At 37.0% G+C, this 15,598-nt stretch overlaps 1 protein-coding gene across 1 annotated transcript in view; it reads right to left on the bottom strand.

The window, feature by feature from the left end:
* Positions 1 to 4,513, bottom strand: part of IL12RB2 (interleukin 12 receptor subunit beta 2) — a 78,981-nt gene extending 74,468 nt beyond the window's left edge. Inside the window, exon 1 of the mRNA XM_081818595.1 lies at positions 4,454 to 4,513. The gene's annotated coding sequence lies outside the window, so the exon portion shown is untranslated. The remainder of the gene's footprint in view (positions 1 to 4,453) is intronic.
* Between the last annotated feature and the right edge of the window lie 11,085 nt (positions 4,514 to 15,598).

Here is a 15,598-nt window from a genome sequence, read left to right as displayed (position 1 = left end):
TATTAGTTTCAGAGGTAGAGTTCAGTGTGAATCACTATTTCTGATACCCTCCTCCCTCTCTCAAAAGAGGATGAAACAAACACAAAAACTGTATATATGATGTATGTAACCACCTCTAATGATCTATTCCACTATGAGGATGGAAAAGGATAATCCTATCCACCAAGTAGGTAACTTGCAACTTAGCCGTTGGAGCCAACCTTCTTCTCCATGACTTTTAATGAGCTAAGTCATGAAAAAGAACAGTCTCCTGACTGAAGCATTATTTCCTTTTTTCTTCTGAGTCTACCATTTGGTGAAAAATCTCACAAGCCGTAACATGGACAAATGCTGGCCTGTCAGGCCCTGATCATCAAATCAGCCTCTTCATGATGTCATGTTAGGTGGTATGACAGGCAAGGAAAGTAACATCACTTCAACCCTTTCTGCTTTTTCTTCTTTCTCCACAATAATCCCAATACCCTTTACATGAGCGAAGCTGGACAGGACAGACACCTGTTTTTCTTTCATACACACCTGCTGAGGCTCTCTTGAATTTTCTTTCATCTCACTGGTAAGCATTTGTAGTCCTAAATTTACCTATACATAGGAACATTCTCTTCTTCCTTGAAATCATGAGACTTCTGAAATTTTCGTCCTTTTTTTTAAAATTTCTGTTGGAGGGTTTTCTCCTTTCCCTCTTAATAACCTCTTCATTATCTTTCTTTTTCTTAAAGATTTTATTTATTTATTTGACAGAGAGAGAGAGTGAGAGCAGGAACACAAGGAGGGGGCGTGGGAGAGGGAGAAGCAGGCTTTCCGCAAAGTCCAATGCGGGGCTCAATCCCAGGACCCTGGGATCATGACCTGAGCCGAAGGCAGACGCTTAACGACTGAGCCACCTAGGTGCCCTATTTTTCTTTTTCTTTCTTTCTTTTTTTAAAGTAGGCTCCGTGCCCAGTGCAGAGCCCAATATGGGGCTTGAACTCTTGACCCTGAAATCAAGACCTGGAACCAAGATCAAAAGTCAGACGGTCAACCAATTGAGCCATCCAGGTGCCCTACTTTATCATTTTTCATAAGAAAAGTTCCCTTACACTTTTACTCCTTCTTTTATATTTTTCTGAAATGTTCTTCTGTCAATTCTATTTGCCTTTATTTCCATTTCAGATATATCACCCTGAACATAACAGACAGGCTCTTGAAATGTTGTATGTAAACAAATTACATTTAAAATGCATTAGGGAATCGTATCCCATCCCAACCCTCAAATCATTTGTAGTGTGAACTATCTGGTAAACTGAACAACATTCCCACAAGAGAACTACAAAAAAAGAAATAAAGAAAGGAGAAACAAGACATGGATGGAGTGTTGAAGAAACTAGTTACTTTCAAATCAACTGGTGTTGTTTTGTTTCCTTTTTTCTTTCTTGAATTAGCTCCAAAAGCCAACAATTTTCATAGCACTTGTTCAATTAAGTTCTAACAATCCAACCTTCTCTATTTTCACTCTCTGCATTCTTCTAGAGCTATAAATAAAATAAGCCATTTACTTTTGGGAAGGATGATGTACTGGAAAGAGCACAGTGTCTAGGGCCTGAGGAACTGGGTGCCATCCTGGTTCCTCCACTTTTATCTGTGTCACCATCACAAGTAACTTCACACTTTAAAGCCACTTTTCCTTGTTTGAAAAATGGCAATTTACCTTTATTGAGAAAATTAAATCTCTTTCACTTAAATTTTCTTCCTTGGTTTACTGGAAGAGTCTCCCTCCATCTTGAAGTCTCTATTTGAGGACAGTGGCATGAGGTGTGAGGTTTATTTTTGGATCTTGGGTATTATGAAATCCTGGCAAGTTTTGCTTCACCTTGTAACATCAATCACCTAGTGGTTTCATAAAGTGCTACGAGGCATCAAAAATATTAAAGCACATTACAATTACTTTGTTTTGGGGAATTTTCTAGGAATTTCACAACTGAAGATAATTGGAGGCATACTAACAGGGTGTGGTGTGAGCTAAGACTATTGATCATCATCCCACAATTTTCCTTAAGTTTTCTTATATAAATGAATTCAGCTGAAGTCTCTATACAAACAACCCCATGTCTCAACATCTCTGTCTGATGTTGTACTCAATGTTTACCTCTTCCTCTGCATACCACTGTAAAGAGATGTAAATTAAGATTCTAATCTTAATCATCTTTTACAGGCATTTACTTAGCAATTTATCACAATGCAGAGCATATAATTGAGTTGTTAATATTTGGTCATCTGCTACACAAAGTAACTACTGGTATCTCAATTCTATAAGTGGGGAAATCTGCACGTTGACCAAGATAATACAGAAAAACCAGAAGCAAATTCAGAATTAGATAAATTAGAACCACCTTCCATACCTGAGTTTCCTCTCATGTAGAATGAGAATAAAAATAGCACCTCCCTCACAGGATTATTGTGAGGGTTAAATAAGAAGCTCTTATTACAGTGCCTGGTACATAGCAAGAGCTCAATAAATATTATTATCTGCTATTATTATTATAAGAAAATGGATAATATCACTTACTTTTCAAGGACAGCCTTGCTTTTTGACCTCTCTCTTTGCCTATTTTTCTGGCTCATCACTGAAGATTAATTTGATTAAAACTAGATCCCATACCTCCTTTATAATAGGTGAATTTATGCCACCGATCATCCTTGACATAGTAAGTGTTCTCATAATTATTGTCTTCCCAAAAGTTTTAACATCTTGAGGACAGGAACTGCATCTTACATTTCTTTATATTCACTACAGTGACCAGTACAATGTCTTGAACATAATAGCTATGCAATACATATTTGTATTTAAAAAAAAAATCATTGTTACCATTAGCAAAGAGCACCATGATTCCAAGAGCAAAGGGCACTGGACAAGCCTTCTTTGGGATTTGGCTTGCTGTTTTATGTTGGTCTGCACAAATTTACATGTAGAAGTTGAGAGCAGTGCCCTCAACTTGAGTGTTATTACACTCAACTTGAGTGTTACTACACTCAACTTGAGTGTTATTACAAAGATGACAGATAACCAGAAAACAAAGCATTACTATACCATAGTAATACAAAAATAAGTCCATGCTTGAGAAATGATGTGCAACATCTACTGAGAGGATTCTTCTCCCATAAAAATCTTACATATGCTTTAGAATTTTTTTCACCCTAGAACTCATTCTAACACAGGATTCAGAGCTTGCCAAATTTTGGGAACTGACCATCCCATGTAATCATCATGACATTCAAGAAACAAGACACATCAAAAAGGAATACTGCAGACTCTTACAGTGCCTTTCATGCCTAACAAAGTGCTGGTAATGATTGAGGATTTTACATTACCGGGGGGAAGAGAGTGTTAGCTTTTAGCCACTAAAGTCCTTTCGTTGGACAGAGAAATAGTACCATTTCTAGTTAATGGGAAATGAGAATATAATGTTTGTTTGTCCAAGTGGAAGTGGATATAATGTTATGAGCCAGAGGTGCAAAGGCAAGAAGCACAGAGTTTGGAGCCAGAAACCTGTAACTTACCATCTCTGTGAAAGTGTGCAAGTTTCCATATCTGTAAAATGAGAATACTAATAACAACTTCACTGGCTTTTTAAAGAATTATATAGGGTAACCAATATATACCCAAAGGCCAGGTACATAGGTGGGGGCTCAACAAAGACTTTTATTCACACAGGATATACATGTAAGGGATTATGACAATTATCCAGAGTTAAGGGATAAAGACTAATTTTGTCCTGTTCTCTAGACATACCTGGGAAAATCTTTTTGTAGGCTTCTGGGTTACTAAGATGCTTAAGATGTCCATCTAATCTAATGCAGATACTAATCTCTTAGAATGCTTATATTTAGTGCCCATTAACCAAGCGAGAAGGGACTTCCGAAAGACATTTCACAGATGAGAAAATTGAGTCTGGCCAGTGGCTAGCCAGTCGGCTTGCCCCAGAACATTCCTCCAGTAACTAACTCTCGGTCTGTCTACAGAGGCCACAGGAAAGTGCTGCCCATATTGGGACAGTACACTCCCCGTAAGAGGCTAAGACTCCTCAATAACCTAGTCAGAGGCCTATTTTCTAGCCTGAGTCACGCCTGAGGGCCTGGACCAAGACTGGACTCTGACTAGTGCCCTCAGCTCTTTCCCAGACGCCAGCCCTCCCTGCCCCACGCACCCACCATTCTGCGTCCTGCCCCAGGGAGCACCTGGGAGGCTCAGTATGAGCGCCCTCTCCCCTCCAATCGGCCGAACTCCAACCTGGCACCTTCATGTGCACATCAGCACCCAGAGAGTGAGCACCTCGATGAGGAGAGCCTCCCGCCGCCCTCCAGGCCAAGCCTCCAGGGGAAAGCGAGGCACAGAAGCCCCAAGCATTTAGACACCCCGCTAGGTCCGTGTCCCGAGGTCCCCGGTGCCCCCACCCCACTCGAGCCACTGGTCACTCACCGCGCGTCGTGGGTCTGCGAGGGGCTGCTCAGGCCGGCGCCCACCCGGCGCTGCCGGCGCACGTGTTGCGCTAGCCCCCGGCCCTACGAGCTTCCCGCCGCCAGCGCGCGCCCTCCTGACGCGGTGTCCGCGGCGCGCGGCTAGTAGCCCCCGAGGGTGGGCGCGGCGGCGTCAGGGCTCGCGGGTGTGGTGGCGCGCGGGGAACGCGGCCGCTAGCTTCAGCTGCCGGACGCCCGGCCCCGCCGGCGCTGCGGTTTCCACGCCGCGCTCCCAGGCGGCGGGGGCCGGGGCTGCCACGGTGGGCTCCCAGTGTCGCCTTGAGCAAGGTAATTATCGCTCCGCACCTTCCTTCCTCCTACACAAAATGCGGACAGTAAAGCCTTCGCATACGATTGAGCGAGGACTGACTGAATTGGTGCGGTGAATTATGTGCAGGGTATGACAAGCACGACAAAACCATGCCCTCGGCTTGCACCCACAGAGGAGTCACTTTGTAGACGCTTACTAGAGTGAGAACTTCCCTCGGAGAGGTTCCTCCTCTGCGCGCTCTGGGCTGCCCGCTCACCACACACTGGTGCCAGGCTCTCCCCCGTGGGCCGTGCGAAAGTACTAGAGCTTTTATTTGGGTCTGCTGTCTAAAAAATGAAGAAGTGAACATTTAATAGATGGCATGACACCAATCCTAAATGGTCCCACGTTCGATGTGTTGTAAGTGGGGTTCTGAGGGAAGAGGGAACGCTGCACAGAAGGCAGAGGAGATGACAACAGTGCCCTTCAATTATGACAATATTTATTGAATCCAGGAATTCATCAACTATACGACATACCATTTTTTTATGTACCGGTAAGAAATAAGAACTGTCACATAAACTATGACACATGGGTTCTTATCACTTAACATACTTTCGATTAAAATGTTATTGAAAGGTCCCTTTTAGACTTATTTAGAAATATATGTTTATTATCTAACACTCTTGTTCATTCATAAAATGAAATAGAATAAATTGGTTAAAATGTTCTTTTTTTTTTTTTTAAGATTTTTATTTATTGAGATAGTGATAGAGAGAGAGCATGAGAGGGGGGAGGCAGAGCAGTATGTTACCGAATAGATATTTCTGAAAAAAATCAGTTCCTTCAAGGTAAAGATAACATTTTAACACTGAGTGAGAAGGTACTATGAAGAGAACATTTGAAAACAAATACTTCAAAATGTTACCACTATTGGGTGTGCCAGGGGGTGGGTTGGTAAAATTATATGTTTGTCACCTACAAAAATAAGTGCTTAAAAAACCCTGGAAACAATTCGCTATCCTATTTCAATGTTTCAGTTGAGTAGTTCAGCAAATTTTAAACCCATTTGTTAAAAAAATAGGAAAATGCAGCAGCTTCTGAAGGACAACTAATCAATAGCAGAGATAATAAAATTATGGTAACCAAATGTTAATAATAAGCTTGTACAATTCATGGATTGGCTTATTTTTTCAAATTTTTTTTTGGTAAAAAGAAAGGCTTTTATTTAGTTAATAAATTATTCCAAAATGTATTTTACTCTTTATCTCATTTTAAAGTTTATATTTTGTGTACATTTTACTACATATAGTAAACATATATTTGCAATACATATTTATGTATATATAAAATTTATAAGGAAGCAAAAAAACAGCTAAACATATATTAGCAATATATTCTCAATCCCTTTTTTGCTTAAGGAGTGCACAATCTAGGGGTGCCTGGGTGGTTCAGTCTGTTAAGCCTCTGCCTTTGGCTCAGGTCATGATTCCGGGGTCCTGGGATTGAGCCCTGTGTTGGGCTCCTTGCTCAGTGGGAAGCCTTCTTCCTCTCCTCTGCCTGCCGCTCCCCCTGTTTGTCTTCTCTCTCTCTCTGTCAAATAAATAAATAAATTTTTTTTTAAAGGAGTGCACAATCTAAAACATTCTAATTGCAGCATGTTATAAAATTGCTAAGTCAGATACAGGATGGTGTTCCAAATGCACCTGAGCCATTTTCTTTAAGAGAATAGATAAAGGTATTGGAAAAAGGACTTGAATCTGATTGTTAAGCAAACAAAACAAATTATAAGAATACAATAAGATGCAGGCAACAATGATGGCCTTCGTTATTCTCTTCTTTTCCCTAGATGCAAATAAACAAGATGACCAGTCTTACATAAATATTATTAGAGAAGTTATCATCTAAGTCCATCAGTATATCATCCAATTAGGATTAAATGCTGAGGGAAGACATGTGCTAATAGTTTCTGATAACAGCAGTTCTCTCATCCTTCATGCTCCCTCCCTGTGTTGTAAGCTCCATTAGTGCAAGGACCACATCTGTCTTGCTTGTTCTTTTATCTTCAGTACCTCGCACAATGAGTGGCACATGACAGGTACTCAACAAATGTTTATTGAGCTGAATTGACTTGTTCCAGAGAGATCTCACTTTCTTTGGTCAACCAAATTTATAGGTGGTGTTGAATCTTCAAAACTTTCAAGTTAAAAGAAAAGTAATTGGAAAATTATAGGTAGTTTTTCTTAGCAAGCCAGTGACCCTTCCATATAGAATCTAACCATCCTTTTTTTTTTTTAACTGTTCTTTATTTGATAGACTATAGAGACCTTTATATTTTCTTTCTTCCTTTCTCTTCCTTTTCCTCCTCCTTTCTTTTAATATTTGGGAGTTTCCCTAGTAGATGCATGTTTGTTATGAGGGGCTACTTGTATAGTTAGAAAAAAAATCTTGCTTCTGTGTTTCTGAGAATAAGCCTAAGTAGCGGAGAAAACCTAATGAAGCAAGAGCCTAACATACAAACCAAAATATCCACCTAATATGATTAGTAAGTCTACGGGTGTGAAATGGCCTTCTGTAAAGCTATAGCTAGATGATTGTACTTGCAAATCAGAAGCTCAATTAAGTGAATAACCACAGTGACAATGACAAAGACTTTTCTAGGAAATACTAGTTCAGTTTCCATTTCTGGTACTTTTCCATTCCTTTACATGTCTATTTTGTTTCATTGTTGATACCAAAAGTTCTAAAATTACTTAACTCACACAGTGCTATGACAATGGTGTGTCATTTGTCAGAATAAGTACTAAGAGATGGCTGGAGCAGAGTGATTTAGGGCATCAGACAAATGCTGGCACCAGTTAAACTTGATAAGAAAGTTTTGACATATATTTTAACGTTTTACTTTAATAAGGAGATCAGAATCTAAGATTAATTATTCACCCTTGCTGCTTCACTTTGCAAAAGTTTCATTTCTAAAAGTTTTCACTTATTCAACTGTCTAAAATGTTACACTTACAGGACACCAATATAGCTCCTAAACATATTTGTAGTATCATATGTTGAAAGGCTTAAATAAAATACTGTAGTGCAAGATTCTTAGATTATTAGTAATCTCCAAAGAGTCTTAAAATGCAGAGCTGTAACTTTTCTACAACTGACATTTAGCAAGCACAGATGTTGTTTACAGATGAAAAAACCACATGGAAAATGCCATGTCTTGGATAAGAGTAATGTATATTCAAGAGGTTTCAAGGTTGCCATAGGCCTTATTAAATGAAAATAAAGGTTAAGGAGTAAAGTGAAACATGAGGCAAATTTAAAACACTGACAACCACAGGGTCCCACACAATATAAACTTGATTCACAGTCTGGCTCTGCTATTCTCAATCGCTAAATCTAAGAGACACAGGAATTATAGGATTCACAGATTCCATAATATAATGGCTTGTAACCCTGTCCTCAGAGGCAGAACTTCGGTGGTCCAAGAGAAAGTGTTTTCTAGATTCTTATAAAGATGAGAGTGTTTCACATAAAGGACAAATTTCTCACAAATATTTCTACACAAAACCACACATATTTTCCTTTAGCTAGTTAGTTAGTTAGTTATATAACTCCTCAATGAAAGCCTAACAAAGAACACTCTGGAACATGGATGCTTGGTGAGCATTAACATTCTATTCTGTATTTCATTACTTGAGGCTCCAAATACGCCTTTGCGCATGCTTCCCATACATAGAAAATAGTCCCTGATTTCCTAAGTGAGACAACCAAAATCCTGTCCTGTCACTGCATCCAGCTCAGAGCCAAGCTCTGTGGGAAGTGAGCAGCCGTGCCTGCCTAGTGGGATATGACTCCTCTGATTGTAATCCAAAAACACATTTTACCTATACCCCACATGCCTCCCACAACTTAAAGTGCTGGAACAGGAACAGAGAATGCTCCCCTTTGGAAAGAAGAAACATGCGAGATGCCAGAAGTCACTGGTCTGATCTGCTGGGCGATCTGTTAGGGTTTTTGATTTTGGCCTATAGGATCTCTGTTAAAACTGAGACAGGAAGAATCTCAAGCGTCCTTTTCTGCAAGTCAAACACAATAGAGTAATACCAAATTTTAATAATTTGTCCTCTCCCCTCCAATCTCTTCTCCAAAAGTAATAGTTTTGTGAGACTCTTTCCACATTTTTCTTCATGCCTTTATAGGTGTATAAAAGCATGATGTGCTTTTTCCCCCTACATTCAAACAAAAATTGAGCCATGCTATTATTCATGTATCTATCTATCCATCTATCTTTGTTCGTTTTTCTTTACCACATGGCATAAACTTCATTCTAAAACATACATAATTGATCTAATTCTGTTTTCAATAGCTACAGTTTTCCATGCTGTGTATGTACTAAAATTTAGCTATTCTCTTATTTATAGGTCTTCAGGATTTGTTTGTGTTTTACTTTTCCCCCAAACAAAAATATAATATATTCACCGAAATAAAAATATTTTATACATATACAGGTATATGGAACTTTTACATGTTTGTGATAGACTAGATTCTGTTTGTAATAGAATTCTGTTTGTAATAGAATCTCACATATGGTTTGTTGAATCAAAGAGTATGAGCTTTCACTTTAATGGATTATGCCAGATATTTATCCAAATTGTAGTAATTCACACTCCTACTAGCATACAACATTATCACTAACAGTGAATGATATCTATCTTCTGTAATTTTTGTCAATTTAACATGAGAAATGGTATCTCATTTTAAACTACAAACATCTTTTTATATGTCTGATAGTTTTTACAAATATGTATTATCAATTTATCTCAGTGTATCTTCAAATAGCATATAATTTAATAACTTTACAATATACTTCTATCTTCATACTTTCTGTGCTATTTCACTGTACATTTTACTTTCATATATAATACAAACCCACAATACATTGTTACTACTTTTGTTTTAACTATTTATCTTTTAAAAAGAAATTTAAGAATAGAAAACAAAAGTTTTTTTCCCACATATCTAAGATTACCAGCACCCTTCATTCCTTTGTATAGATCAAAGTTTCCATGAGGTACTGTTTCACTTGTAAAGAAATTCCTTTAACATTTCCTATAGTGCAGAAATGTTAGTGACAAATTTTCTCAGTTTTTGTTTGTCTAAAAATGTTTTTATTTCACCTTCATTTCTGAAGAAATTTTTTTTTAAGATTTTTAAAATTTATTTATTTGGCAGAGAGAGATATAGCAAGCGAGGGAACACAAGCAGGGGGAGTGGGAGAGGGAGAAACAGGCTTCCTGCTGAGCAGGGAGCCCGATGCGGTGCTCGATCCCAGATCCCAGGACTCTGGGATCATGACCTGAGGCGAAGGCAGACACTTAGTGCCTGAGCCACCCAGGCGCCCCAGAAATTTTTTAGTGTATATGAAATGACAGGTTTCTTCTCCCTAGCACATTAAAGATATTATTCCACAGTCTTCTGGCTTGCATTGTTTCTGATGAGAAGTAAGTGGAACTCTCATCTCGTTCTGTTGTATGTAATGTCTTTCTTTCTCTCAACCCCTTCGAGATCTTCTTAGCACTGATTTTCAGTATTATATTTTGATGTGCCCCTGTGTGCTTTCCTTGGTGTTTATTCTGCTTAGTGTTTGTTGAGCTTGTTAGATCGGGGGGGGGGAGGAGGGGGTTGTTTGTTTCATTAGTATTTTTAGTTTTTATTGATTTAGAAATTTTTTCTGACATTGTTTCTTCAAATATTTCTTCTGTCCCTGCTCCTAGATTCCAATTACATAATTTTTGAGTGCTTTATAGTGTACACTGAAATTTGTTCTTTTTTTTTTTCCAGCTTTTTTCCCCTCTCTTCTCTTTAGTTTGGATAGTTTCTATTGCTGTCTTCAAGTTTATTACTCTTTTATCTTCAGTGTCAAATCTGTTAAATGCATCCAATTAGTTTCACATAAGATATTAAAATATTTATCAGCTCTACAAGTTCTATTTGATTGTTTTTTATAGCTTCCAAATCTCTTATTATTTAAATCCTTGATTACATTTATAATAGTTGTGTAAAGTTCTTGTCTTCTGTTTCTATCACTTCTGCTATTTCTCGGTTTATTTCTATTGTCTGATTTTTCTCCTACTTATGAGTCACATTAATTGTGCTTCTTTACTCATTTAATATTTTAGTTTACCGAAACCTAGAGATTGTAAAAGTTATGTGATCTACAAAGGCTGAAATATTTGCTATCTGGCCCTTTATAGAAAACATTTGGTGACCCTGCCCTAGATGTATCGAATTGTATTGACTATAATTGTTAGTATATGAAGTACACAGCATGCAATTGTCTTTTAAAGTCCTACTCTCCCCTTTTATTATAATTAATACATCAGCCCCCCCCCTTTTTTTGGTCAAGATTCAAGAATACAAAAGAGTGAAAGACAATATGAACAATCCCTTTGTTCCCCACCCCAATCACAAACTCAACAACTGTCAACCTTTGGTTTAGGGAGATTTGAGTTCTCTCATCATCTCCATCAGTCCTTCTACACCATATTTTTGAGAGTGACACTTTCTGTTTTTTCAATTTATGCGAAGTTTTAAACAAACACAACTTTGACCTGGGTCTACTGTTAACAGTTTCTAATCTCTCCACCACCTTCTATTCATTGTATTATCAAAGATACACCTTTATTTGTATGAGTGTATTTGGGACCATAGACTATGTATTGTTCCTTTATTAACATTATTCATCTTGGAGTTCTTACCATGTCAAGGTATATAAGTCTACCTCACACTTTTCTTAAGCAATTTCATTACATCTATAGTACAAATAAGCCACAATTCATGAACTATTTCCATTCTCATGGACATTTTATTTGTAGTTTTCTATTATTACACATGATATTGCAAGAAACACTATATAGCTTACATATATGTTTATGAACATGTGTGGCTATTTCATAGGATTTTGGAAATAGAATTTCAGCATCAAGGAAAGTGCATGTTTATAATTTTTTATTCAGATATAATTGACATATAACATTATATTCATTTTAGATGTATAAGATAATGCTTAAATATATGCATATATTGCAAAATGATCACCACAGTACGTCTAGTTAATATCCATCACCACATATAGTTACAAATTTGTTTTTATTGTGATGAGAACTTTTAAGATTCACTATCTTAGCAACATTCAAATATACAATACAGTATTATTAGCTATAGTCAACATGCTGTACATTATATACCCAGGACATATTTATTTTATAACTGGAAGTTTGTACCTTTGACCCCCTTCACCCATTTCACCCACCACCCACTCCCTGCCTCTGGCAACCATCAATCTGTTCTCTGTAGCTATGAGTTCAGTATTTGTTTGTTTTTTAGATTTCACATATAAGTGAGATCATACAGTATTTATCTTTCTGTCTGACTTATTTCACTTAGCATAATGCCCTCAAGGTCCATCCATGCTGTTGCAAGTGGCTTAATAATATTCTGGGATATATGTGTGTACCACAACTTCTTTATCCATTTATCCATCAATGGACATTTAGTTTGCTTCCGTATCTTAGCTATTCTGTATCTTGGCTATTATAAATAATGCTGCAGTGAACATGGGGGTGCAGGTATCTTTTTGAGTTAGTGTCTTTGTTTCCTTCAGGTAAGTACCCAGAAGTAAAATTGCTGGATCATGTGTTAGTTCTACTTTTAATTTTTTGAGGAAACTCTATACTATTTTCCACAGTATAGAAATTTACATCCCTACCAACAGTGCACAAGGGTTCCCTTTTCTCCAATTCTCACCAACACTTGTTATTTCTTGTCTTTTTGGTAATAGCCATTCTAATAGGTGTGTGAGGTGATATCTCATTATGGGTTTGACTTGCATTTACCTGATGATTAGTGATGTTCAGCACCTTTTCATGTGCCTATTGGCTATCTCTATCTTCTTTGGAAAATTGTCTATTCAGATCCTCTCCCAATTTTTAATCAGATTATGGGTTTTTTTGCTATTGAGTTATATAAGTTCTTCATATATTATGGATGTTAACCCATTATAAGCTATATGACTTTCAAATATTTTCTCCCATTCAGTATGTTGCCTTTTCATTATTTTGAGGATTTCCTTTGTAGAAGCCTTTTAGTTTGATGTGGTCCCATTTACTTATTTTTGCGTTTGTTGCCTTTGCTTTTGGTGTCAAATCCAAAAAATCATTGCCAAGACTGATATCAAGGAAATTGCTACTTATGTTTTCTTCTAGGAATTTTATGATTTCAGGTCTCATGTCCAAGTTTTTAATCCATTTTGAGTTAATTTTTGTGCATGTAGTAAGATAATAGTCTTGTTTCATTTTTTTTTTTGCATGTGGCTGTCCATTTATGTTTGATTACTATAACTTTGTAATATAGTTTGAAATTAGAAAGTGTGATATCTTCAGCTTTGTTCTTCTTTCTCAAGATTGCTTTCCTATTTGGTGTCTTTTGTGGTTCCATACAAATTTAAGAATTTTAGGATTATTTGTTCTATTACTGTGAAAAATGCCACTGGAATTTTGTTAGGGATTGCATTGAATCTGTAGATTGCTTTGGTTAGTATGGACATTTTAACAATATTAATTCTTCCAATCTATGTGCATAGAATATCTTTACACTTATTTATGTCCTCTTTAATTTTTTTCATCAATGTCATAATTTTCAATGTACAGGTCTTTTACTTCTTTGGTTAAATTTACTCCTAGGTATTTTATTCTTTTTGGTGCACCTGTAAATGGGACTGTTTTCTTAGAGTCTCTTAGTGTATAGAAACCTAACTGAATTTTGTATATTGATTTTGTATCTTGCAAATTTACTGAATTCATTAATTATTTCCAACAGTTTTGTGGTGGAGTCTTTAGGGTTTTATGTATATAATATATCTGCAAGTAGAGACAGTTTTACTTCTTTCTAATCTGGATGTTTTTTGTTTCTTTTTCTTGCGTAATTGCTCTGACTCGGACTCCCAATACTATGCTGAATAAAAGTGGTGATGGTGGGCATTCCTGTTGGGTTCCTGATCTTAGAGGATAGCTTCTAGCTTTTCACCACTGAGTATGATTTTAGTTGTGGGCTTGTCATATATTGCCTTTATTATGTTGAGGTATGTTCCCTCTATACTCATTTTGTTGAGAGGTTGTTTTTTTTTTTTTATCATGAATGGATCTTGAATTTTGTCAAATGTTTTCCCTGAATCTATTGAGATATGATCATATGATTTTTATCCTTCATTTGTTAATGTGGTGTATTACATTTGTAAATGTTGAACCATCCTTATATCCCTGGAATAAATCCAACTTGATTATGTCTATGATCCTTTTAATGTATTGTTGAATTTGGTTTGCTAGTATTTTGAGGATTTTTGCATTTATGTTTATCAGGGATATGGGCTTGTTATTTTCTTTTCTTATAGTGGCCTTGTCTGATTTTGGTATCAGGGTAATTCTAGCCTCATAGAATGAGTTTGGCAGTGTTGCTTCCCCTTCTGTTTTCTGGAAGACTTTGAAGACTGCCATTAGTTCTTTAAATATTGTTAAAATTCACCAGCAAAGCCAGCTGGTCCTGGACTTTGTTGGCAGGTTTTTGATTACTGATGCGCTCTCCTTACAAGTAATCAGGCTGTTCAGATTTTCTATTTGTTCATGATTCAGTATTGGGAGGTTGAATGTTTCTAGGAATTCATCCATTTTTTTAAAGTTGTCTAATTTTTGGCATATAATTGGTCATAGTAGTCTCATGATCCTTTGTATTTCCTTGGTATCAGCTGTAACATCTACTCTTTCATTCTGATTTTGTTTGCGTCCTCTTTTTTTGATGAGACTGGTTCATATCCCCTTTTAATTTTTTGTTTTGTCTTTTTTTAAAAGATTTTATTTATTCATTTGAGAGAGAGAGAGCATGAGTGGGTGGAAGGGCCAAGGGAGAGAGAGAAGCAGACTCCCCGCTGAGCATGGAGCCTGATGTGGGGGCTCAATCCCAGGACTCTGGGATCATGACCTGGGTTGAAGGCAGATGCTTAACTGACTGAGCCACCCAGGTGCCCCCATTTTGTTGTCCTTTTTCCTCTCTTCTCCTCCATCTCCAGTCCTATTCTCTCTCCCACCCATTGATGTTCTTATTTACATAATGTCTTTGCAATCCATATTCCTACTGCTTATTTATATACATATGAATCTGTGATAAATATGTAACATTTTTATATTTTAAAATTTAAATGAATGGTATTATTTTATAAATTTATACTGTTTTTAATTTTATCCTTAAACATCTTTAAAGAGAATTTTATTCCTCTTTAAACATGTTTTAAAGAGAAATATAATTATGATCAATCCATGTTGTTACAAGTAGCTTTGGTTCATTGTTTCAGCTTGCTGCATGGTATTCCATCAAAAGCTTAACCCACATTTCCCCATCCATACTCATACTAATGGGCTTCTAGTTTGCCTCCAACTCTTTGCTACCCCAATTAATACCTTGATGAATAAACATCCTTGTGTATGCCTCTTGTACATGCATGTGGATGTTTCTCTGAGGTGTATACCCAGAATTAGAAGTGCTGGGTCATAAGTGATGTACACACTTCAATTGCACTAAGTCCTACAATATTCCTCTCCAAAATTGGCTGTGGCAGTTGCCATTCACATGAGTGATACATGAGGATATCTGTTTCTTCTCATCCTTTTCAGGATTTATATTATTCAATTGGATTACTTTCCTATTGCTTTGCAACAAATTACTACAAGCTTGGTGGCTTAAAACAACAAAAATTTTTATAGCTCTGGAGGTCAAAAGTCCAAAATGGGTCTTACTGAGCTAAAACCG

Source organism: Leptonychotes weddellii, chromosome 4 (assembly GCF_054177405.1).
Source record: "Leptonychotes weddellii isolate Sample4059 chromosome 4, ASM5417740v2, whole genome shotgun sequence".
NCBI lineage: Eukaryota > Metazoa > Chordata > Mammalia > Carnivora > Phocidae > Leptonychotes > Leptonychotes weddellii.
The sequence above is the reverse complement of the archived record's forward strand: the minus strand, read 5'-3'. Positions and strand labels throughout refer to the sequence as shown.